Source organism: Tamandua tetradactyla, chromosome 15 (genome assembly GCF_023851605.1).
Source record: "Tamandua tetradactyla isolate mTamTet1 chromosome 15, mTamTet1.pri, whole genome shotgun sequence".
Taxonomy (NCBI): Eukaryota; Metazoa; Chordata; class Mammalia; order Pilosa; family Myrmecophagidae; genus Tamandua; species Tamandua tetradactyla.
In genome coordinates this window covers 5,486,587-5,513,199 of record NC_135341.1, presented here as the reverse complement: position 1 = coordinate 5,513,199, position 26,613 = coordinate 5,486,587, and the positions used below count along the sequence as shown (strand labels likewise).

General features: G+C 36.8%; 1 protein-coding gene and 1 pseudogene across 1 annotated transcript in view; one reads left to right on the top strand and one right to left on the bottom strand.

Moving 5' to 3' along the window:
* Positions 1-26,613, top strand: part of CNTN4 (contactin 4) — an 831,113-nt gene that overhangs the window by 332,970 nt on the left and 471,530 nt on the right. The gene's annotated exons all lie outside the window — the stretch shown is intronic.
* LOC143657707 (protein YIPF4 pseudogene) lies at positions 412-1,137 on the bottom strand (annotated as a pseudogene).

The window sequence follows — 26,613 nt, the reverse complement described above, 5'->3', positions numbered from 1 at the left end:
TAAATATAAATATATATATAGGATAGGTGGTACAAGAGAAAGCTCTTCAAAGAAAAAAATTGCACTTTTAGATTAACAAGATCTTGTCATATTTTGCCCTTCAAGTGAAATATAATTACCAGTCCAGGTGCTTTTGGCACAAATTTTTGGGTGAATATTGACACAATTTTAAAAACACAATCCTTTTATATTTTATTCATTGGAATATGAAGAATCAAATAGAATCTAGAATTGACCAAAAAAACTCAGATAACTGCAATTGCTTAATTAAATACAAAAAAACTTAAGACCTCAAACCTGACTTTTGAACTGGAACGTGTAAAACTTTACCAGCAACAGGTTTTCTCCACCTTTCTCAAGAAGCAAGAATTCCCAGCCTACACACAAATGTAACATTATCTATTCTACTCATTATGACTTTTCCAGATGACACCCCAGTATATAAGGAAAAAAATAAATGTATAATAAAAAGATTGGGTAAATTAAACAAAGTTTTTGGTCTTGAGTTCTTCACCCACTAATAACAAAGCAGTATTGTAGGCAGCCCAAAACACACCAAACAGTTTTGTAAGTGTAGAAACCACTTCAAATGATCAAAAACCACCAAAAGTACAGAGGCTATTACAATGAGAGGAAGTAATGAATAGCTTAGAAGTCCAAGAACCTGGCCATATGCAACTTCTCCACCAAGATCTCTAGCCAGTAAGAAATTGTAGAGAACCAAATATCCAAATGGTTACAATCCATGAGACCACCCTAAATTGTCCATATAATGATACCATGGAAAAGAAAAGAACAACCAGGGGACCCCAAAAGTCAGAATTGTCCCTCACCTTAAAACCAAACAGTGGCATTGGCATCAAAACACATCGGATTTTGTAGTAAATGTCCTTTAGGTCAATATCTACTTCCTCCAAGAGTGGCTTGTTATCTTCTGGGTCATCATCTTCAACTTCCAAAAGCCACCTTCTTTGTCTCAGAAATGCCATTGCTGTAGATTCTTTAATAAAATCTCCACCAAGGTTTAATTTGACATTTGGGGATGCTATTGAATCACCGACATCTGCATCTGTTGTTAGTCAAAGGTGCAGTCCCGTTAGTGGGAGAATTAGCTGGGGTCAGGCCGGATGGCTGCATCTCGCAGCCCCTCAGAGCAGGCGGAGGGGGAGGGTTGTGAGGAGGAGGGGAAAGGGGGAGGGGGAAGGGGGAGGGGGAAGGGGGAGGGGAAGGCTGAGACTAGGACCCAGCTCCAAGGCGGCCACGGGCTCCAACCCACAGGCTGGCCCTACACCTCCTGTATCTGTTTTATAACAATGAAAGCAGAAAAAATGTTACTCCTTAAAAAAAAAAAAAAAAAGGGAAATTGAACTATGTGACAGAATTTCTGATAAGTAGCAAATAAAAGAAAAGCATCCCCTAAGCCTGCAAATAGGGTACAATTATTTATCATTTTGGTAAACCATAATATACTAATATGTGTGTTATTAAGAATGGCTCTATGCTTACAGAGATTTCTTTTTTAAGTTCTCATATTTTTAAAAACCCTAGTGGATTACCCATTGCTTTGTTACTTATCAGAGTAATCAAGAATACGTTCCCTTAAGGAAGAGTGCAGATTATTTTGTTATAGAAAGAATTGATTCCCAGGGAGAGCACTCATCCCTTTAGATCTGAATTAACTTATTTCTAAAGTTAACATTTCCAAAAAAAGGTTTGAAGCCAATGCAATAAGGGCCCCTCTAAAGGCTTACAGTTTTACTGAAACAAACCACATATAGCTACTGAGTATGTGAAATGTGGCAACTGAGTTACCAAAATCTGTTTTAGTTTCCAAATATAACGAAACACCACAAATTTCGTGGCTTACAAGTCCAAAATCAAAGGTGTCAGGAGGGTCATTCTCCCTCTGGAGGACCCAGGGAAGAAGTCTTCCTTTCTTCCTCCAGCATCGTGGCTCCCGGCAGCCCTTGGCGTTCCTTGGCTTGTAAATGAACCATTCCAATCTCTGTGTCCCTCTTCATACAGCCTCCTTCTCTGTGTCCATGGCTCTGCCCTCAGATGTTAGGACTTAGTACAAAGAAAAGGAATTAAAATATCCCAAAATAATATTTACATGGGTTATATTTTTAAATGTTACTACTTTGGATATATTGGGTTAAAGAAAATGTTTTATATCAATCTTGTGTCTTTCTCTTTTACTTTCCTTTGTGGGTACTAGCAAATTTAAAATTACCTATGCGCCTTGCATTATAATTCTTTTAGGAAGTGATGACTTCAAAGATAAAGGGGCTGACCCCATGATCTTTAATTAAGGAATAATCCCTTCCTTTTCTTGTCTTTGTACAAGTAGAAATCCAAGGTAGTAACATTGAGCTTCACTGGGGAGTTGATTAGGGGGCAAATGTAGAGGGGAGAGGAACATATATGTAAATCTGCTAAGGTGTTGACTCTAAGTAGGAGGTAAATATCACTTTACCATAGCTCCACTAAGGTGCGTTCATAGAGGAAAATGTCAAAATCTTGTATTGAGCAAAACAACTCTGTGAATGAAATAGTGAAGGCTGGGCTGGGGTATTTTTTAAAAGTTTTTTCAGATAATCTGCAAATTGCATAGACCAAAATGGAAGTAGTTTGTACATGAGTATTCATAGCAGCATTATTCATACTAGTCAAAAAATGGAAACAACCCAAATGTCCATCAATAGATAAATGGATAAAGAAAGTATGGTATATCCATGTAATGGAATTATTATTCCATCAAAAAAAAAAGAATAGATAACATACTATAACATGGACGAATCTTGAAAATATTACGGTAAGTAAAATAAGCCAGTCACAAAAGATTACATATTGTGTGATGTCATTTACATGAATCATCTCGAATATGCAAATCCACAGAGACGGCACAGATTAGCGGTAGCCTGGAGGGGTGGGCGGGATGGCGCGTGACTGCTAGCGGGTGAGACACTTCTTTTTAAGATGGTGAGAATGTTCTGGAATCAGATAGCAGTGATGGTTGCACAATCTTATGAATACCCTAAAAATCACTGAATTGTGTATTGTAACAGGTTGAATTGTATGGTGCATTAATTGTATCTTAATTAAAAAATAAATCTTTTAGAAAACACACACACATGCACATGCAACATAAGTATTCCTGTCTCCTTGGAGAGCCTGCCAGGAATTTAGAGTTACTCAGCGCCGACTTCACTCATACATGATAAACAAGGTTACAGAATTATAGACCTATCCCAACCCTCTTATTTTAATCTTTTTTAAATTATTTCTTTTTGTTGATATGTGTTATATATTCACACACCATGGAATCATCCAAAGTGTATACTCAAGGGTTCACAGTATCATCATATAGCTGTGCGTTTATCACCACAATCAACTTGTTTTTTTTTCTTTTTTGTGCGTGAAAAATAGCATATATACAGAAAGGTAATAAATTTCAAAGCATAGCAGAACAATTAGTTGTAGAACAGATTCCAGAGTTTGGTATGGGTTACAATTCCACAGTTTTAGGTTTTTACTTCTAGCTGGTCTAAGATACTAGAGATTAAAAGAAATATCAGTATAATGATTCAGCAATCATATTCATTTGTTAAACTCAACCTTCTTTGCATAACTACACCATCACTTTGATCCTTCCCCCACTCTTTAGGGGTGTTTGAGCCTTGGCCCATTCTAACTTTTTCCTTTTGGAAGCCCAGCCCTGAAAAATTGAACGATTTGTCCAAGGTCACACAGATAATTTGCAGCATAGCTAGAATCCAAGTCTCACATATTAAATCCCAATCTCTGCTCTACTACCGTAATAGAGAGTCTCCCAGTTCTGTGTTGTTTGGGCTTTGGGTTTTTTTAATGTCTCTGCCTCATACCCCAAGTGCAGCTTTTGCGATAAAAGAAACAGAATAAAGGACAAGCATGTCCTGGTGAGTGAACTCTCTGACTTTAAGTCTCACGAGGTGTGATGTTTGGATTCTTCCCTGAGACACGGTCAGTGGGAGGGGAGGAGAGCACCTTTGGCGTGAGAACAGTCTTGAGGAGAGGAGTGGGATGGACATCAACTTCACCTCCTTCTGATTTTGTTCCAAACTGGCATCTGCAGGAAACAGAGCGTCTTTTCATTTCTTGCCTGCCTGTAACAAAACCCCTAGTGGCCAAAACTAAATATCCATATTGAATCTGTGATTATATGTTCCCCTGCCTTAGGGTTATATCCCAGGTCTAAGCTTTAAAAATAGTTCTGATACAAAAAGGGAAGGAAATTTCACAGAGACAGATTACCTGAAGAAAACTTGATGTCAAAAAGATTTAAAAGGTATGAATGCAGCAGTGCATATGTTATTTGAACTCTTCAGTAAAAAGAAAAAAAGTGTGAACTCCCTGGTTTTAACTATATTGCTTCCACATGTGTAACATCTGTACCAGAAAGGAATTAGCACAACTAGAAATACATTGCTTTTGTTGGAATAAAAGCAAACGTCAAAAATAATGACTCAGGATAAACCTGAGATATAGAAGAAATCATTTCTCCTTTCTAAGGAGCTTTGAAGATTAGGCCAAGAGTTAACTAACAACCCATGCAGCAAATCGGTTGCTTCCAATAGTCAGAGCTTCGCCGACTGTTGAATTTGTGTTCTGAAACAGTCCAACCTCCTCTTTGGGCAGATAGAAAACCAAAGACTAAAATGACTGATTTATTTGTCCATGGCTAACTGTCAGAACAATGATAAAATATTAGAATGTTTGTTTTATTTTATTATAGCAGTAATAATTTTCTTGATTTGGACTTGATAATTATATTATTACATTATACCATGTCTAGACTCTATTTATATAAATAGACATGGATTTTATTATTAGAGATATTTTAGTTAAAGGGCTTTGATTGCCTTTTTTTTTTTTTTTTTTTGCATGGGCAGGCTCTGGGAATTGAACCTGAGTCTCTCGCATGGCAGGCAAGAACTCTGCCACTGAGCCACTGTTGCACTTTCCCCTTTGATTGCTTCTGTCAGCTGTTTTCCCACTTAAGATAGTGTTTGTAGGGAACTTGGTAAATAATGGCCTATGATCTTTTTTATAGTGTAGTAAAATAATATTTGAACAAGAGATTAATTTATATTAAATTAATTTAGAATTTCTGATTCCTTCAAGAATGTTTATATTCCTCATTTATTACTCTGTTCATTTATTTCATTACAATTTCCTAAGCACCTACCACACACTGATGGGTGTTGGACATACCGGTTTATTTGTGATTTAATCCATGCGTGTAAGGAGTTGTAATCTTGTGGGCCAGAGCTTGAGTCTCATGTGTCTCACCAGAATTAAATGAGAAATCCAGGCAAAATACAGTGATTTTAACTTGTATGAACCACAGGGTTACAATATCAGAAGTTAGTGCTTTGGTGCAGCCGGTAGAAGAAAAGAGTATGTCCTGGGGCTGAGACAACTATTGATTCAAAAACTGCTTGTCTATCCCCTTTTGACTGTATAAGTTTGAGAAAATTGGTTAATTCTCTGAGAAAATAAATGTAAGATATTTAGCATAGTGAATTGCAATCACCTATTAATACAAATAAAAGAGCATGACTTCCCTCCCCTCTTACCACTGAGCTCCAGTGCAAGCAAAACACTTCTGTTTTGTCTTCTGTGGATCCTGAATTGCATGGCATGAATAAAGTAGAAAGAAAATGGTGGGAGTGGGAGAAGAGGGGAAGTGCCAAAATTGGGGCTTTTGATCTTTCATGGACAATCCCTTTAGGAGCAATCAAAAGTGGTGATGTTTTTTGTTTGGTTGTAAAGTTGACTAAGAAAGGGGCAATCTACACCCTTCTTCACAGGTAGAAAAGAAAGGAGAAAGCTGAATTAATGGATATTTCTCATCTAACTTTTTTAAGGATAATTCTAAATATTTATACACTTTTTTTTCTGTATCTTTACCTAGTCTATTGGGCAATCTACTGATAACCTGGCTGAGAGAATTTTAGATGCAGATGAGATTACTATGTTGCTCACCTAATATTTTGTCATTAACTATGAATATTTAACCTGGATTTTCATGTTTCTTAATATTGCAACATGAATAGGCAAACTCTTCATTCAGGATGATGTTGGTGATTATTCTAGTGAAAATAACAACAGTCATTCCTCTCCTTCTCCTTCCTCCCTGCTGGCTGCTGTAAATACTGACATGTTTTTACCATGCTCACAGCAGTTCTGATAGTGTCCGTGTCCTCACCTCTGCCTTGTAGATGGAGCAGCTACATCAGCTTAGGTGAGGGTGGTGCCGGTGCAGATTCACCCACACCAGACCTCTTCCTCCCCCTCCATCCTGGTCCACATCAACCTCAGACCTTCTGTAATGCTGCTTCTAGAGCCACGTTGTCTTGTTTTTACAGCTTCACCTCCTGTAAGCTCAACCTTTCTGCCCTTTTCCCAGGCCTGCTCAGCCGCCCTTCATTGGCTGCCTCCCTAGTTATTAATTTACTGCTTTATTTGGAGAGAAAACCAGCTTCAATTGTATAGAGAAGTTGTATTCCAAAGTTGGTTTACCTCTTATATGTACCCACAGGACAGCAATTTCTGTTTTACCTCCAAGGAGACAACTTTCCCCTCCCCTGCTACATCTGATCTCCTTTTGAATTATTACCTTGTTTTCTCTCCAGTCCCCGTGGTAATATTCATTCTTTTTCCCTCTGACCTACTCTGGTTATGTTCTCTTTTTTGCCCTCCTTCCTTCCTTTGCTTTCTCAGTCTAATTATATCTTAGCTTCAAATACAGATTTAAAGCTAATGATAATTGTTTTTAAACACCCTTCAAATTCCGACCGTTCACCTCCCTCTGACTTGAAATGAGTAAAGTTTTCAATTATTTGTTTGAAATTCACCAAGCTGATATACTCATATATTCGCATGTTATGCCCTTCATTTATACTGTCTTCCATGCTTCTTTCAAAGGAGAATATGAAATTCTCTAACAAAATGTTGCCCATAGAAAAAAAATCCAACCCCTCCCCCAACCCCTAAGAATTGTGACAGCTTTTTCAAAGAATAAATCCAAACCAAAATAAATTCACTTATTTTTAGAGCAAAATATTAAATGATAAAAATGTAGCAGTATTTATCTGGGTCAAAAGTTTTGCCAGAACTTGATATGATAATCTCTGTAGAATTTTACTGAGAAGTTATGAACAGCTGATAAGACCAGTGAATATGGAAGTTGCATGCAAGTGATCTTTGAAAATAAAAAAATTATCGAGTGAAATTGAATTCTCCCTTCTCCTCTTTTATTTTTATTTCAGCAAAGTTCTGGGCACCCTCCTTGGGAATCCTTTCTTCCCCAGTGGTGTGATATTTGCAGAAAGACTTTGGCTTTGATATAATATTTATTTAACTAGAAGAGAGAGCCAGATTTGAAGCTGGTGCTCTAGATTTCCTGTATTTCCCTGATGAGTCCAACAACTTGTTCTGTTCAATTTCATTTAAGATGAGGGAAAAAGGAGAATAAGATTTTTAGTCAATTCGAATTCAAAATTTTCTATGGCTACATGTTATCTAAACTTATCCTCAATTAAAAAGCTTAAAAAGTAAATAAATAAGTCAGTGTTTTTGCCCAGTGATTAGAAATCACTTTTGAACTTTGATCTTTACCTTTTTAATGATTTGATTGTAATAGAAAACAGAGGCGTGAGGAACCGTGTTTGCCACTTCCTGTTTGGATGACTTTGAGCAAATCATTCTACCACCCAGGACCTCACATTCTGCAAAAGTAAAATGACGGGCTGGAGCCAAAATGAGCTTTTCAGGCCAGTGTTTCCCGAAACCTGGTCAACATCTATCGCTGCCCAATCTGTATACCCCCTGTATTTTTATTCACTTCACTTATTTCATTACCTCAATACTTTACCTCGAGGAACTTTATCACAGCAGTATCATTTTGTATGAATAAAAATTAATCATAAAAATGAATACTATAGAAGCCAGGGTTATTAAAACCTAGTTTGTGCTCAAAAGACTCTGATTCTGAGCCCTGATATTTCTCTCCCCCAAAAAAGGAGTGGTAAATATTAAGGGGTTTTCAAGATATGCTTGTGTGCACTGAGACTTCCTTTTAATTTAATCAGAAGGATTGTAAGAGGTGTCTGCTTATTCTTTTCATGTTTTTATTTTTATTTTTTATTGATATATATCATATATTCACATACCGTGTAATCATCCAAAGTGTACATCAGTGGTTTACAATATCATCATATAGCTGTGCATTTATCATCATAATCAACTTTTTTTGTGTGAAAAATAACATATATGTAAACAAGCAATAAATTTCAAAGCACACCACGATTAGTTGTCAACAACGACCCCAGGATACATAATTGTGGAATTGTAACCCATACCAAACTCTGAAATCTGTTGACAACTAATCGTTGTGGTGTGCTTTGAAATTTATTGCTTGTTTACATATATGTTATTTTTCACACAAAGAAAGTTTTAGGTTTTTACATCTAGGTGCACTAAGATAGTGGGGACTAAAAAAATATATCCATATAGTGATTCAGCAATCATACTCATCTGTTAAACCCTACCTTCTCTGTATAACTCCATTATCACCTTTGATCTTTCTCCCACTCTATTCTTAAGTGAGTCAATGTTACTTAATGCCAAATCTCTGTACCATCTAAAAATTATGTCTCATGCCAGTGTTATGCATCTCACATTTTAGAAAATACTATGGAAGGATGACATCTTCCAGTCCTAAAAAATGGTTTGCCCTAATGTGAAGTATCAGATGACAGTACCAATGACAATACTGATTCGGAAGAATATTTTTTGTGGGTGGTTATTTGTACCTCATGGATTATTTTTCATATATGTAAGTATTTGTAGTAATTTTGACCCCATGTATTATGCAAAATACGTGGTATAAATGATCTGTGGTCTTAGATGTATAGCAATACCGTTTCCTCTATTATTCAGTTTATGATCAAATACATTAAAGGTAAGGATATAGTTTATGTTATTATTCACCTCTGTGTATCTAGATTATCACACAGTGAATAATATAAAGGAGACAGACTAACCCCCGAACTGGAACCCTGGAAGGGGTCACCCTGGTGTCTAATGCCATTATGACTAGAGGCTCTTTATGCACAAGAGTAGTTGCGGAATTAGTAGTGTGAGATTTGACCAAGAAACCATGCTTAGTCTTAGGGAGCCCAACTGGCTCTTATGAACACGGTTCGTGAGTTTCCTTGGTTGCAGTGCCTTATTTTTACCATTCTTTGAGGAGCCTCGTTGTTCACTGAACTGTTAAAATGTAATCCCTGTTTCTGTTTTTAGCTTTCCCTTCCTATTATCATAATATGTCCAGTGTTTCAAAAGTATCTGTCTTGGAGAGTAATTCCTCTTTTGGTAGGCTTATAAAAGCTGTACCTTCGCTCTGCGAAGTTAATTCTGAATTTTGGAGGCATTAGGAGTATCCTGGGGTCGTTTCTAAAATTTTTTTTTTTTGCTCCAGAACTTTAGTTCCATATACAAAGCTTTTTTTGAAAAAAAAAAAAGAAAAAACCACAAACATAAATTTAAATGCTTACCCATTAGATTTCAATTCGTACGTTAGGTGAACTACATCTAGAACAAATGTTACTAGATACTCTGAGGTTCTCTGGTAGAGTGTATTGACTACTAAGGAAAAGTAGAATATAAGATCCCAGAACTTCTTTACTGAAGTAGAGTTGACATATAATAAACTGCACATATTAAGGTGTACGATTTGATAAATTTTAAGATATGTGTACAAGTGTGAAACTGCCGCCACAGTAAAGTTAATGAATATATAAACCCAAAAGCTTCTTGCCCCTTTGTAAAAAGCATCCTCCATTACTTTCCCAATTAAATTACTGCTTAGTCCATCACAATACTTATTATAACTTATAATTGCTAATTGTTGTTATCTCAGTTTGTAATAATGTGCTGTTCCTTAACTGGGATGTAAGCCCCATAAAAAGAAAACATGCATGTAGAGCTCAATGCTATATCTCCATGATCACATTGCCTGGAACCTTACAGTTGTTCCATAAATAACATTAATATACCTAAAAAATCCCTTCAAGAGAACAGGACAAGACAATTAGGAATCTCAGTGATATGTGCTCAGAGTTGGTCCCATTGTAGCTGCCCTTTTAAGAATGAGTAGGTTTGTGATTTTTTAAAAGGCAGGCAAAAGCTTTCTGAGACTGAACAAAGATAATGAGGTATACATATCCAAGGCATAAACAAAGTAAAGCAACATCCCACTTGAGCTGTCATGTAGGGTAGGTGAAGAAAAGTAAATATTGAATGCCAGATGTTGTAATTTGGCCTGTATTTCTGTTGGGAATGAAAAACAGTCATTGCATTTTTCTGATCCGGCCCTGGCATAGTAAAAGCTATACCTCAAGGCACTTGATATGGCACAAATAGGTGAGAAAACATATATAATGATCTTAGAAACCTCTGTTTTACCTGCTTTTGTATGGCTTATACCATTGCTAATAAAGAAGTTTGGAATATAATCAAAAGTATGTTTTAACTTCTCCATTCATGGATTTGTAGCAAATAAACTCTTTATTTTCAACATTTTTATAGTTTTAGAAATGCTCATACAGATGTTAGGCAGTATGTTTGATATATATGTGATATGTATATACAATCATATGTGACTTGAATGTGATATATATATATATGTGTGTGTGTATATATGTATTATATATATCAATGATATAGATGCTTTGTTCACGTTTGTTTTTGCATTTATTATATTGTACTGAGGGGTTATAATCAGGTAACTGTTGAGGAGTGCAGCAGTAACAGAATAACAGAGTGGGGATGCTAAATTTGAATTTGGATACCATTAGACAGATTTCTTTCTTTTACAAGCCTTCATTTTAGCATATGTGGTACCCACTCAACATTCTCTGAGCTCACATGTGTGTGCATGCACAATGGTAATGCAGACGGATAAGAAGCAGAACAGATATTTGATCTATATACTTTCTAAATGTATGAAAACATCCATTTTATGTACCAAGCATAATATAATTGCCCAACCCTGCTGATTTCATTTTTGCGTTTTGTGGTATTGAGTAAAGGGAAGGAGAATGGTGGCTAGAAGTAAGTGGCACGGCAGTGAAATGCCATGTACATTTCAATATCCCTTGAATATGAAACTCTCAAGAACCTCTACCATTTGTACATTCAACACCATCTATATGAAAAGTCCTCTGCTTAATTCATCTAATTCCATGAACTTTCATGATTATCCTGGAGCATTGCAATCAATCCACTGTAACAGATGTGAAAACTGAGGCTTAGGTGGAATTTGCACATCACTTGTAAGTAGCAGAATTGCAATGGAAACTTGGGTTTGTAGATGCTGAAATGATCAGGGAATGGCTTATTGATGTTTCAGTCCATTTGATAACAAAATTTTGCTGGGTCTTAGAGTCTGTGTATATTTTATAGAAAGAAGAGAGTCATATTTTGGATAGACAGTTAAGAGACCCACAAGAATGCTCCTGCCAGTCTAGACCTACACATGCTGAAAATATTTTAGGGAGAAGAACATGTGGGTGGATGAATTTCTTTCATTTCTTCTAGATTGAATGATTAAAGCTGGTTTGTTGATTTGTCCTATGGCTAAAAGTATCTGATTCAAAATTAATCATTTGCTGTGAGGAGGAGAAGTAGCGACTATGTCACCATTATCACCAACATCTGATAGTCACCTATATTGTGTATATTGTATTTCCTGTGATGCTCCAGTCAGTTCCAGATAGTTATTTTATTCAAAGCCACATATTTCAATAAAAAGTGATGGCTTGCAAGAATAGCATTATTTTTACATAAATAGTTGTTTTCAGACAGCCCCATTGTTTGTGTATTTCAAAATTATAGTACATTGAAGACCTTGACTTATTTGGGAGCAACATGCAAATTGGGCTGCCTGAAAATCTATCGGAACATATTCAAGATAAATTTTCACCAGCAGGAGATTATTTTGGAAGTATAATATATCACTTTGCTTGCACTGTTTATGTCTCTTCTTCTACCATTTTATTGGAGAGCCACATTTTATTGGTGTACTGTTGAATAGGGTTCCTGAGAAACTGTTTTCTTTTGACAATTTGAAATGTTACTGATTAAAATCCTATAAGGACGATTCTATGAAGCAAGTACATATTTCTCCACAGATTCCATGAAGACATATTTTTTCTGTTCTTCGTAAGCGTGCAACATATTAGAGGATTACTTACCCTGCAGTATCTGGTTGACTAGTATATAACAGGATGGAGTTGAGAGTTTTTTTTTTTATTATTATTAGGTAAGAAGAGAGAGAGATTATGTATATAACTGTCCCATATAATTGTACATGTATTATATGTATTAATGTATATTTAGAGTAGTGTTTCCTATTCATGCTCAAAGATAAATGATATAAGTTTTGCATATTTATTGCTCCTTATTCCCCTCTATTAGTGAAAGAGTTGAGATCTGACTGTAGTTGGAAAATTCATGGTCTTTTTTAAAAAAATGTGTTTCTATTGACAAATCTTCAAACACATACATTCCATATACGGGGTACAATCAATGGCTTACAATATTATCACATAGCTGTGTTTTCATCACCATGATTATTTTTAAAACGTTTGTAAACGTTGTAAAACGTTTGTATCACTCCAGAAAAAGAAACAAAAGGAAGAAAGAAAAAACTCATACACCCGGTACCCCTTACCTCTCCCTCTCTTTGACCACTAGTGTTTAAATCTACCCAATTTATTTTAGCCCTTCCCCCCCTTGACTGTTTTTTATTTATTTTTTACTCATCTGTCCATACCCTAGATAAAAGTAGCAACAGACACAAGATTTTCATAATCACATAGTCACTTTGTAAAAGTTTTATCTTTATACAGTCATCTTCAAGAATTAAGGCTACTGGAATACAGCTCAGCAAGTCAAGTACTTCCCTCCAGCCACTCCAGTATACCATAAACTGAAAAGGGATATCAATATAATGCATAAGAATAACCTCCAGGGTAACCTCTTGACTCTGTTGGAAATCTCTCAGCCACTGAAACTTTCTTTTGTCTCATTACTCTCGTCCCCATTTTGCTCAAGAAGGCTTTCTCATTCCCATGATGCTGGGTCCTGGCACATCCCAGGATTTCTGTCCCGTGTTGCCATTGAAATTTACACCTGTGGGAGTCATATACCATATAGGGGAGATGGCAGTGAGTTCACCTGCCCAGTTGGCTTAGAGAGAGGGGCCACATCTGAACAACAAAAGAGGTTCTCTGGGGGTCACTCTAAGGCCTAATTTTAAGTAGGCTTTGCTTATCCTTTGCAGGGATAAGTTTCATAAGAGTGAACCCCAAGATTGAAGGCTTGGCCTATTGATTTGGTTGTCTCCACTGCGTGTGAGAATATCAGGAATTCTCCAAATGAGGAAGTTGAATATTTCCTCCTTTCTCCCCAGTCCCCAAAGAGGACTTTGCAAATACTTCTTTATTCACTGCCTGAATTACTCTGGGATATATTGGGGCATCACACTAACCTGGACAAACCAACAAGATCTCACACCCTATTCAAGATTCCATGTGCTTATGGTATTAAGTAAACTGACCATACAAGTTAAATTAGGTAATGCACTACCCAAAATATAAATTTTATACCAAATAAATATCTTTCCCTTTGGTCTCACATAGAAGTTGAAGTTTTAAAATAGATCATCCTTTACTCTGTATTCTGATCTATACCAATCCTATCAAAATCAGCTTCATTCATATCTCTGGTTGAAGTCTGATCCCCTTTTCAACTTTTTAAACAGTTCCTGTGTAGGGTGGTGCTGACTTTCGCAGCTTCAGTGCTCTAACTCTGAGTCTCTGGTGTTACATAAATACCTGAAGTTTCTGGGAACAACCAGGTTGTATACAAACAGCTAAGTATCTCAAAATTTAAAAATAGTAGTTACAGCTCCCCAAAAATGTGACTGCTGTAAGACCTTATAATCTAGGACTCTTTACAATAGGCCCCAGCCTGATACCTCCTGCTCTCGATTTAACTTCACCAGGTTTTTATGTTATAGTTAGGCCATATAAGTGAGGCATGATAATATTTGTCTTTTTCTGACGTTTCATTCAACATACAGTCCTTAAGGTTCATACACCTAGTTGCATGCTTCACAACTTCATTCCTTGCAGCCGCTACTGAGAGTCTCAGTAGTTCGTTGTATGTACATACCACAGTTTCCCCTTCCATTCCTCAGTAATTGTACCCATAGGCCACCTCCATTCATTGTGGATTGTGAACACTGCCATCAGTGTGCAAATGTCCATTCCTGTCCCTACACTCAGTTCCTCCAAGTATATATTGAGCAAAAGGGATTGCAGGATCCTATGGCAACCTCACCCCTAGCCTCCTGTGGAACCACCACTCTGCCCTCCAAGGGGCTGCACCTCTCAGTTTCCCTGCCGACAGTGAAGAGATACATCTCTTTCTCTGCATTTGCTCTAGCATTTGTTTCTCTCTGTTCGTTTTTAAACAGTTGTATTTGTAGATCATACAATCCAACCTGAGTAAATAGACATGCCTTTGCCGCCATAATCTATATGAAGACATTTCTTTCAAAAAGAATCCATACCCTCCCTCGTAGGTAGTTCAGTGGTAGAATGCTCACCACATTCCTTGCGGGAGACCAGGGTTCAATTTCAGGACCATACAACCCCCAAAAAATAAATAAATAAAAAGAATCCATACCCTCCCTCATGCCCCCAGCTGTTGACATTTTGTTTTGCACAGTGCCTTTATTACATTCAGTGGAAGCATGTTACGGTGTTATGGTTGACCTAAGGCCCTAATTTGCATTGATTGTACTTTTTCCTGTATACCATACATTTTCAGTCCTTTGCAATGTTGACATTTATTTATTCTCCCTCATGCAAAAGCATTTTTTTATTTGTACATTTAATCACCATCATTGTTCACTTTAGTTATTCCTAAATTTTACTGTCTCAATCATTATCCTCTATCTTTCCTTCTGGTTTCATATGTGCCCCCAGCCCTCCTCCATCAATCATACACGCATTCCTCTTTGTTCAGTGTACTTATATCATTGTGCTACAATCAGGTAGTATATATTTTACATATTTTTAGTATGTAAAAATCTGAATTTTTACAATTAGTCTTGTTGCACAATCTGTATTCCTTCAGCACCAAATGCCCAATCTGTACCCTATTTCTATCTCCTGATAACCTGTGTTCTTAACTTCAATGCTCAAAATTCACTGGCTAGTATTAGTTCATATTAGTGAGACAATGCAGTAGTTGTCCTTTTCTTTCTGGCTAATTTCACCCAGCATAATGTTCATCCACATTGTTATATGCTTCATGACTTTATGCTGGCTTAGCGTTTGTGTAGTATATACCACATCCTGTTTAGCCACTCATCCATTGATGGACATCGTGCTATTTCCATCTCTTAGCAGTCATAAATGATGCTGCTATAAACATCGGTATGCAAATGTCCATTTGTGTCCTTGCCTTCAGTTCCTCTGAATATATACCTAGTAATGGGATTGTTGGATCATGTGGCATTTCTATACTTAGCTTCCTGAGGAACAGCAAATCTGCCTTCCAGAGTGGTTGTACCATTTTACATTCCCACCAACAGTGGATAAGTGTGCCTCTTTATCCATACCCTATCCAACACTTGTTGTTTTCTCTTTTTGATCATGGCCATTGTAGTGGGTGTCAGATGATATCTCAATGTGGTTTTGATTTGCATTTCCCTAATAGCCAGTGAAGTTGAGCATCTTTTCATGTGCCTTTGGCTATTTGTATTTCCTCTTGTGAGAATTGTCTGTTCATGTCTTTTGTCCATTTTTAATTTTTTTTTTCTTTTTGTTGTTGAATTGAAGAATCTCTTCATATATTCTGGATACTAAACTCTTATCTGATATATGTTTCCAGATATTGTCTCCCATTGAATAAGCTACCTTTTTGCTTTCCTGATAAAGTTCTTTGATGGAAAGAAGTGTTTAATTTTAAGGAGATCCCATTTATCTATTTCTCTTTTCACTGTTCGTGGTTTGGGTATAAAGTCTAGGAAACTGCCTCCTATTACACAGATTTATAAGATATTTCCCTACATTTTCTTCTGAAAGTTTTTTGGTCTTATCTCTAATGTCTAGGAGTTCAATCCATTTTGAGTTAATTTTTGTATAGAATGTGAGTTATGGGTCCTCTTTGAGTCTTTTACATATGGATATCTGGTTCTCCAAGCATTGTTTATTGAAAGAGACTGCACTGTCCCAGGTGGGTTGGCTTGACTGCCTTATCAAAGATCAGTTGTCTATAAATGAAAAAGTCTATTTCTGAACATTTGAGTTGATTCCATTGGTCAGTATGTCTATCTTTCTGCCAGTACCATGCTGTTTTGACCACTGTAGCTCTGTAATATACTTTAAAGTCAAGTAGTGCGAGACCTATCACTTCATTTTTTTTTTCTCAAAATATTTTTAGCTATTCAGGGAACCATGCCCTTCCACATAAATTTGGTTATTGGCTTTTTTATTTCTGCAAAATAAGTTGTTGAGGTTTTAGTTGGTATTGCATTGAATCTATAAATCAATTTGGGTAGAATTGACATCTTAACTATATTCAGTCTTCCAGTCCATGAAGATGGTATGCCCTTCCATTTATTTAGATCTTCCATTATTTCTTCTAGCAATTTCCTGTAGTTTTCAATGTATAGGTATTTTGTATCCTTAGTTAAATTCATTCCTCAATATTTGATTCTTTTGGTTGCTATTGTAAATGGATTTTTTTTCTTGATTTCCTCCTCAGATTGCTTATTACTAGAGAATAGAAGTACTACTTATTCTTAGGCATTGATCTTGTAGCCTACCACTTTGCTGTCCTCATTTATTAGCTCTAGTAGCTCTGATATAGGTTTTTGGGGACTTTTGACATATAGTATCATGCCATCTGGAAAAAGAATTTTACTTCTTCCTTCCCAATTTGGATGCCTCTTATTTATTTTTCTTGTCTAATTGCTCTGGCTAGAACTTCCAACACAATGTTGCTTAACAATGGTGACATTGGGCATCCTTGTCTTTTTCCTGACCTTAAAGGGAAAGCTTTCAGTCTTTCCCCATTGAGGATGATGTTAGTTGTGGATTTTTCATATATTCCCTTTATCATGTTGAGGAAATTCCCTTCTATTCCTATCTTTTAAAGTGTTCTCTTCAAGACAGGTTGTTGAATTTTGTCAGATGCCTTTTCTACATCAATTGAGATGATTATGTGGTTTTTCCACTTTGATTTGTGAATATGGTATATTACATTAATTGATTTTCTTATGTTGAACCAGCCTTGCATACCTGAAATAAATCCCACTGATAATGGTATAGAATTCTCTTAATATGCTGCTTGATTTGATTTGCAAGTATTTCGTTGAGGATTTTTGCATCTGTATTCATTAGAGAGATTGGGCTGTAATTTTCTTTTCTTGTATTATCTTTGTGGCCTTGGTCTTAAGGTGATGTTGGCTTCATAGAATGAGTTAGGTAGCTTTCTCTCCTCTTTAATTTTTTTGAATAATTTGAGCAGGATTGGTACTAAGTCTTTCTTAAATGCTTGGTTGAATTCACCTGTGAAGATATCTGGTCCAAGACTTTTCTTTTTGAGATTTTCTTAATAACTGATTCAGCCTCTTTACTTGCGATTGTCGAGGTCCTGTATTCCTTCTCAAGTCAGTGGTGATTGTTCATGCCTTCCTCAGAAGTTGTCCATTTCATCTTTGTTGCCTAGTTTATTAGCATATTGTTGCTCATAGTATCCTCTCATTACCTCCTTTATTTCTGCAGGGTTAGTGGTTATGCCTCCTCTTCCATTTCTGATTTTATTTGATTTGCATCCTCTCTCTTTTTTTTTTTTGTCCACCTAGCTAAGGATCCATCGATTTTACTGATTTTCTCAAACAGCCTACTCCTCATTTTGTTGATTTTCTCGATTGTTTTCATGTTCTCAAATTCATTTTTTTCTACTCTCATATTATTTCTTTCCTTTTGTTTGCTTTGAGGTTAGTTTGCTCTTCTTTTTCTGGTTCTTCCAAGTGAACAATTAATTCCTCGATTTTTGCTCTTTCTTCTTTTTAATATAGATATTAAAGGCCATAAATTTCCTTCTCAGCAGTGCCTTTGCTGCATTCCATAAATTTTGATATGTTATGTTTTCATTTTCATTTGCTTTGAGATATTTAATGATTTCTCTTGTAAATTTTTCCTCAATCCAATGGTTGTTTAAGAGTGTATGGTTTAGCCTCCATATATTTATGAATTTTCTGCCCCCCTGCCTGTTATGGATTTCCAGCTTCATTCCATTATGATCCAAGAAAGTGTTTTGTATAATTTCAGTCTTTTTAACTTTGAGACTTGCTTTGTGACCCAGAACTTATGATCTTTTTGAAGAAGTAATTTTTATTACATTAGTCAAAGTTCCATTGCACTTTGAGTCACATTTAGCAAAGTAAAATATAGAGCCCCAGATATTAGCTGAGTTACCCTTTAGTGGGAATAGTACAACCCTTGATACTGGCAGCATATTCTGTTTGAGTACCTTAAGATTTCATTGGCATATTTTTATTAGCTGTTTTAAAATCTTGGCCAATATTACATAATTCAGTGAGTGATTATGATGCATTCTTCCTGTTAATATCAGCATAGTAAGTGGGTAAAGTGATTTGTTTTGGGCATTTTAAAGATGGTAGTATCCATAATAGCTATTCCACTTAGGTGCCATTTGCATGTATCCCATACCATGTTTCAGGACAAATTCTGAAATGTCACCTGTCATGGACTGGGAAACATGCTTTACTGGGAAACTTACATAGGTTGGGAGTTTGTAAAGAGAAGAAAAGGCAGAGGTTCCCTAACCTTCTACAGCCCATCAAAATGTGTGGCAAGGCCCAACTGCCTTGACCTCACAGTGTGAGTCTGTGTTTCTGTCACGTGTCCTTTCTCCCCAGTGCTCTCCCTTGTCAGTGAAGAATAAGCAGACTGCCAGGTCTCAGGCAGGATGCCTGTAGGAGTCCTGGAATAGTAGCCACCAAGCTCCTGGAGACTTTGGGGGCCTGTAGATGTTACAGTATCCTTTGCAGTGGGAGGATGCCCTTGCTTCCATGGTAAGCTGAGCTTGGATGCAGCCCCTCCTATGGGAGAGGACAGGCTAGCCCCCATGACAGTTGCCATGTTGTTGATGACACACAGAGTGAGTGAGCTAGCAGGATTATTTTCCAATAGTCCTGCTCATTTAAACTATAACAGCAGATTTACGTGCTTTGCAAGCAGGCAGGTATAAAATTTTATCAAGCTGGTCACCGCTTAGGCAGAGACTCATCATTTAGTGGAAAACTTAGTGCAATTCCCATGAGAATTATTTATCATCATCTGTTGTATGTGGGCAGAATTGTACTAATATTAGATAAAGCAAATGAAGCTGTCATGGTTTTTCCTTTCTAGGAATTTATGAAATGACATCATTCTCAGGATTTAAGCTTTGTGAATAAAAGACAGCTCTATAGTATGTGCCTTCACATGAATGTATAACTTAAAGCAATAATAAACATATATATACATAGTCACATTACACTTATTGATAATAGTTAAAAGATCCTTCAGTTTGCCTGTAGATAGAATTAAATGCTAAAAATAAGCCTATAACCATTCTGATTTTAGGTATTACCTTGTAGAGACACAGGTGAGAGAAGCATACTGAATTAAATCTAATTCCTTCAAACATCAATGCATATACAAATTGATTTTCTGAACAAATTATAGTTTATACATTGAGCATATTTATTTCATTTTAACAGACTAGTACAATGGATATTTGTTGTTCCTCTGAATTCTTTCTTTGTTTTCATATATGTGAAAATGATAATGTAGACAATAATAATCATGCTTTTAAGAATAGTAAGGACAATGACTTGTGGAATGTTCTCTCTGGAGCCACACACACCTCATTTCCCCTGCATGCCAACCCTGGGAAATAGGTTATTTTATTGTGGCTATTTTCTGATGAGGAAAATGAGAATTAGAGAAGTTCAGTAATTTGCCTTGATCACTCTGCTAGAGGAAGCAGGATTTGAGACTAGACAGAGTGACTCTAAATTCCATGATCTTTATCACTATTCAATACTGCAGAAGTTGTAAGATCATCTTATGGCCATAGTTTTAATACAAAAAAAAATTCTGTGTTCTGAGTTATTTTTACAGATTAGGTTTTGAATCTGGAGTGAATTGGCTACATACCTAATTCCCAACCATATCTCTTTTTTACCTTAAAATAAATACCACTTTTTAAATAAACTTAGAAAAATAGAATAGTTTTAGATTTACAAGGAAGTTGTGAAAGACTGCACAGTTAAATGTTAAGTCAAAATATCACTGATAGGGTGGGCCATGGGGGCTCAGCAGGCAGCGTTCTCGCCTGCCATGCTGGAGACCCCGGTTCGATTCCTGGTGCCTGCCCATGCAGAAAAAAAAAGTCACTGATCAGATTTTCTTATTTGACAGTCTCTGGTTCAACATTTTCAAATGAGATATTCCACATTTTACAAATATGAACTGAGAAACTGTCTATTTAGGGATCTCACCGAACAAAATAGTTGGAGCTTTTTAGTGGGTACGGGTTAAAAGACCAGTTTACCCAAATGTAGTTTGCAAATGCTTTGGCAGTCACTGTCCTTTACAAAGTATTTACAAGGTACCCTATATTCTTTGCAAATACTGCTACTGTACCAATCCTCTTCCCTATCAGTTCCATAGACAAGATTTCAGAGACTGTCATGAAAATTACAGTGAGGTGCTTTGTCACAAATGTAATAAGAACCACAGCATTGGGTTGTGAGGGAAGTGACAGTGCTTCATTTGAATTTGCAGTGTGCCATCTAGGTTCAGAATTAACATTTTTTAAATCTTAGAAGCTTTAAAGAGTCTTTGAAGAGAACCCTAAAGAAAGTTTGCAAAAATGTCAAGATGTTTCTGGTCCTAACATAGTGCCCAGGGGTCATAATTTCTTAAGTTTCAGCATAAAGCTCTGGCAACCTGGTGCATCTACTGGTGACTTCACTCTAGCTGTGTTCCTGAAAGGTACAATAGAGATACTCAACAGCCAGAAAGCAAGCAGAAAAACATCTGCGAAGTCATGCTTTCTGCTGTGAAAAAGCCAACACAGAGAGCACAGAGTTAAACTGAACCATCCCTGTATTCATTTCCTGGGGCTCCCACAGAAATTACCACAAGATTGTGGCTTGAAAGAACAGAAATTAGGGGTGCAAGGGTGGTTCGATGGTAGAATGGTCACCTTCCATGCAGGAGACCCAAGTTTGATTCCTGGACCATATACCCTGCCCCCCCCCCCCAAAAAAAAAAAGAGAAGAAGAAAAGAAATTGGTTCTCACAGTTCTGGAGTCTAGAATTCTGAAACCAATATGTAGACAGAGCCATGCTCCCTCTGAATGATCTGAGTATCCCTCCTTGTCTCTTCTACTTTTGGTGGCTGCTGGCATTCTTTGGCTTGTGGCAGCATCACTCTGCTCCCTGCCGCTGTCTCCACTTGACCTTCCCTTGTGTGTCTCTCTTCTTTTAAGGACACCAGTCACAAGATTTAGTATCCTCCCTAAATCCAGTATGATCCCCTTTTGAGATCCTTAATTGCATCTACAATGCCTCTGCCACCAAATAAGGTTATGGACTGAGGTTCTGAACAGGCATGACCATTTGGAAACACTATTCAACCCAGTAAATCCCCCAGTGTAAAGATGTACATAGTATCAGAGGGTCACAAATGAGAAAACTGGATTTTTTCAAGCCTGAGCTGTGGAAAAATTGACTTGTCAGTGTTCACAATCCTTTAAAACAACCTGGTTTGCTCCCATCTAATCCTATGAATTTAAAGTATAAGAAAAGTGCTTTTGGAAAGTAAACACACTCGAACATCGTACAGATAGGAAGAGAAAAGCATTACAATTTGCCAGCTTTTCTTCTTCTCTCTCTCTACCTAATGAACTTTTTTTGCATCCATCAGTTTCTAACCAGACAGCTGCTGAAATTTTTATTCATGCTTTGGTTGCCTCGAGAATTGATTTTTGTAATTCTCTTTTACGGCCTTCCCTTACCAGGCTATTTTGAGGTTGCAGCATACTCTGAATTCAGCAGGTGCTTTAAGCCTGGCAATATCTTATTGCCTCTCTTCCGCCTCCCTTTAGTGACTCCCAGTATCAAACATGATTGCTCCTCCGATTTTAATTTTTACCTGCTGTGTCACCGAACAACCTTGTTAGTCCTATCACTGAGCCAAATTGGCAATGTTAGAAGGTCTGAGCAGTTCCACATTCTGCAAACTGCATTGGTATTGGAGTGCAACTGCACACCCTGAATCATCTTACTCTTATACAGGAAGTCTTCTGGATTATTTTAAAGGAAAGGTGCTTTAGAGAGGGAAGAGGGGGAAAAAATCGAAGTGGTCTCTCTTCTCAGCATTCTAATCACCAAAGATTGGAATATTCCAGAACCAGTTTTAATCTTTTATGCTTCTATTTAAAATTGAATTTACACACACACACTTTAATATGGTATTTGAGCTGCAGTGACACCAACACTCCTTCCTTGATTTCATGTTTCTATCACCTTGATCCCAAATTTAAAAATATAAGGAGACCTACGCAGTTTTAATAGAAATTCAGGGCAGTTAGGCACTAGAGGCAAATAAATATAAATAGCTGCTAGCAGCTAGAGCCCTACAAATCAGTACAATTAGTTGCTGTATTTATTTGTGCATGCAGAGCCATGACATTTGTACAAATGTCCCTGCATATATACATGAATGGGGGCATAAAGATCCACTGGTTTGGTTTTTTACAGCTGAACAAGTTTCTTCAAGCTGTTACAAATGGTATCAACATTTCCTATTTAAAGGATACTTTCAAATGGAAATAGAAGACTGCTTTTATTTCCTTAAAATAATTTCTAATCTAAGGCAAACAGACTTAATGTCTCTACCACAGGATATGTTATTGGCAATAGCAGGAGTTTCATGAGTGCTTACTATGTATCCACAGACTGCTATTTGTTTTGCATGCAATATTCCATTTAATCTTAAAAATGGGTTTAGTAGTTTTAGCCCCCAAAATTCTGGGTACACAGGGCTTACACTAAGGGCTTGCCTTGAAAGCTGCATTTCATTTTTTACTTGTGTGTAGGTTAGAGATGAATGAAAATAACATTTCCAAAAAACACCTTCAGTCAAACTTTATGTAAGACTGGAGATATATCCATTGTCCATTCCAGAGATTAGGTGGTGTCTGCATGTGAAGGTGATGGAGCATAGGGTTGGAGGTTTGACTGAGCTATTCTGGCACTGTTCCTGATCGTAGGCTCTAGACCCTTTCTAAGTTTTCCTTCCCCTATTGCAATAGCCCTTGAATAAAATCTTCCTTACTTGTTCAGCACTGTCTGTTGAGATTTTCTTTAATCCTTCAGTTTTATCCCAGTTTTATGTATGATAAATTGAGGCTGAAAGAGTTTAAATTATTGCTCAAACTTTTACAGCTAGTAAATGGTGGAGAAAGAATTCAGATGAATCCAGAATCTGAGCAATTAACCACCATGCAGCACTACCACCACAATCCTCAGAAATTTATTTTTTAAAAGGTCTCAATTTATGAACCCCTTATTCTGATGCCATTTCCTATATCCTTTTGGTGGTTTAAACTAAAACCTGTTTGGAACTGTAATGATGATTTTGTAAATGGCTCTGTTTCTCCTTAATGCTTCTGGTGCGTAAATAGCCCCGAATATGGTGTTATTGTACATTTTCAGGAGACCTCAAGATGACCTGGCCACCTATGCACAGCTTTGCCTACATCACTTTCTCTATCACAGCCATCTTTTCGGGGGTGGGGTAGTGGTGCATGGTCCAGGAATCAAAACCGGGTGGTTTGATTCCATGCTTGCATGGAAGGCAAGCATTCTACCACTGAACCACCCAAGTACCCCATGACCATCTTTTGTAGAAAGATTTGTAGCAGTCATCAGACTTCCCTTGGTTAGCAGTTTGTAGTGCCAGAGAATCCCCAGCTAAACAGTCAAGGAAAATCATCCTTTGGATGAAATTACATCAGCATTATTCATCATTGCGTTAGAGTGTGTTTTTATCAATTCTACAGCAGAGATCAAGTTCCTGGGGGAATGGAATGGGGAAAATAGTGTTGAGTATGAATTGGATGAGGTTCTTCACTGCCCGAGGCCTGAGTTAGTTACTACCAAGAGTCTAAAATATCTCTTTCCTTGAGATTTAACACTATCTGCTCTTTAAATGATAAAAACTCAGAACCTTGATTTTGGACTTATACTCTATCCCTGTTTTAGTTTATGCAGCTCTTATTAATAAAGCAAACACAAGGGTTGCATGTGTTTTATGGTAATATGTGGAGGGGCAGAGAAGAATAAAATACTAACTAGTCATTTTATTTTACCTAGCAAAGCATTTGCCTACTGCATATGCTATTCTAAGTTTTGGCTTAGGGAAAGAATAAAACGTATATAACTTAGGTTTCAGTGAACACATTAGGAATGTTTCTATTATATTGAGGAGCTTGAATGAACTTTTGAAAGTAGGGTATTTTATGTGGCTTATGAATAGGGGAAATTTTTTTTCACTTACTTGACTATAATTTCGTATATTTTGTAAATCTTGAGTACTTTCCCACTTTTATGTGCCTCTCAGTTCTCTACAAAATAACAATTATCAGGAAATTTTTATTTTTCATTTATGATGGACAAACTACTACTTTATATGATGTGAGAATGTGACTTTGGGTTAATAGTAACTTAACAGTAACTGAATTTAACCCCAAATGCCAAATGTAGAAGACTAATGAGATTTGAAACACAGGCATTTCTTACTGCTGTATACAAAATGAAAGTCTATTTTTGACTCAGAAGGTTAGGATCTCATAGTATGGGAAAATCATTAGATATTGTCAGACTTGTAATATTATGCAAAAGCCAATTTATAGGGATTTTCTATGTTGAAAGAATCAGATAATCAAATCTTTACTTTACAGATTCAAAATCCTACAGAAAATAATTCAGTGCTCTGCTGATTTAAGTGCCTGAATGAAATGAATTAGATAAATAGAATAAATGAACACATAAGTAGAAGTGATGGTAGTTTCTAAATATCAAAATCAGAAACTTCTTGATTAATAACTTATGTTTCATGTCTTATAGCTTAATATTTTTTTTCTTATTTCCTACTCTTTAAAACCAAATGAGGTGCATATGAAAGCAAATAAAAAACAGCCATTGTGGGTTTGCATATTCCTTCTTTAATAAAGCTCTGTCTATTCTGCCATGGAACAGCTTGGTAGAAAGGTGACTTGGATTTGTGTTCCAGCTGCTCCACTTAAATACCTTCTGTGTATCAGTCAGGCTGCAGCCAGGACATACAACATAATTTAATGTGTGTGACAAGAATAAACAAGAATGTTTTTTACAGGTAGTTCAGTGGTAGAATTCTTGCCTGCCATGCAGGAGACCCAGGTTCAATTCTTGGCCAATGCGCTCACAAAAAAAAAAAAGAAAAGGAAAAAAAAAATCAACAAATGGTGCTGCGATAATGGGATATTCACATGGAAAAGAATGAAATGTGACCCCCATTACACAGCATGCAAAAAATAAGCATCTCAAGTATTTCAGAGACACAATACTTATATTATACACTCTATCTTCCCAGGCGATTCATCAGGGGTCTTCTCCTCATAGGTGATTCAGGAACCTGGGCTGGTGTGGGCTTCCTCGGAAGAACTGCTTGAAATCCCACTAGTAGTGGGAGGGAAATGTGGCAAATCATATAGATCAGAAGTGATCTGAGGGGTTGGAGGGGATAAGGTCATACAGGGTCCTGCAAGGTGAGAACTTTGGACTTTATTTTGGATAAGGAAGTTTAGCATTTCAGGGTTTTAAGCAAAGGGGGTCATATTATTATTTACATTTTGTCTGGCTTCTCTGCGGGCAGCAGTGGTAGAAGCTGGTGTACAGTTGGGCAGCTGTTGCAGGAATCAATTATTAGTACACTAATAATGGAGTAGACCAGAGTGGTGCTAGTAGAGGTTGGGAGAAGGGTTGGATTCTCTATGCTTTTTGAAGATGGAGCCAACAGAATTTACTAATGGATTGGATGGGAGATATGAGCATAGCAATGAATTACTGATATAAATGCCATTCATTCTGGCCACGAAAACTAATCGATGACTTGTCAGGTGCTAGTACTACCCCAGAATTTGGGTCACAGCAGTTGAATTAAGTCCTTGTTTTCATGGGGTTTAATTCTAGTCAAGGGGGCAAACAGTAATTCAGAAACCTTATAAATAATAAGAATACAGACAGTAGTTCATATCTTAAAGAAAATTAAAATATGGTATGTAAGTGACTAAGTGACTACTTTAAATAGGGTGAGGTAGTTTGAAGTGTGTGTCTCTCAGAAAAACATGTTCTTAAATCT